This window comes from Stegastes partitus, unplaced genomic scaffold (assembly GCF_000690725.1).
Source record: "Stegastes partitus isolate 25-593 unplaced genomic scaffold, Stegastes_partitus-1.0.2 Scaffold1765, whole genome shotgun sequence".
NCBI lineage: Eukaryota > Metazoa > Chordata > Actinopteri > Pomacentridae > Stegastes > Stegastes partitus.
The window spans coordinates 70,602-71,181 of record NW_007579496.1 but is presented as its reverse complement, the minus strand read 5'-3'; positions in this window follow the sequence as shown (position 1 = coordinate 71,181).

Sequence of the window (580 nt, the reverse complement as noted above, 5' to 3'; positions counted from 1 at the left end):
TCATCGTAAATCTGCCACGTTGGACAGGTAGATCAAATAGATGCTGATTATGGGTGAGCTGAAATGAGAGAGAAAACGATAACGTCACCATGAAAAGTCCCATCTTTGAAGAAGTACACTCCCTACTGTGTCAGTAATCACAGCTGAGAAGTGATGCCAATATTGAGAGATGATACAATCTTGAATTATTTGACATTTAAGTGACATTGAACTTTATACTCTATATAATGTCATTTTATTTTTAATTTTTTTAGATTTTATTTAGTATTTTATTTGTATGTTAACCCTTTGACCTTGGGGTGCCGCAGTAGCTCACCATGTTGAGCTGGCACCCCCTCATCCCGGGGCAAAGCCCCGAGGTGGAGGTCGTGAGCTCGAGTCCGGCTCACAGCTGATTTTTCAACAATTTCCCTGAGGTGCTAATTTGTTCTCTATGTAAACTTTCATCTTTTCTTTTTCATGACATGGCATTGTTAATGCATACTGCACAAAAAGTGGGGTTTTTTTGGTCGTTTTTGTTATTTAGATAGATAGATAGATAGATAGATAGATAGATAGATAGATAGATAGATAGATAGAT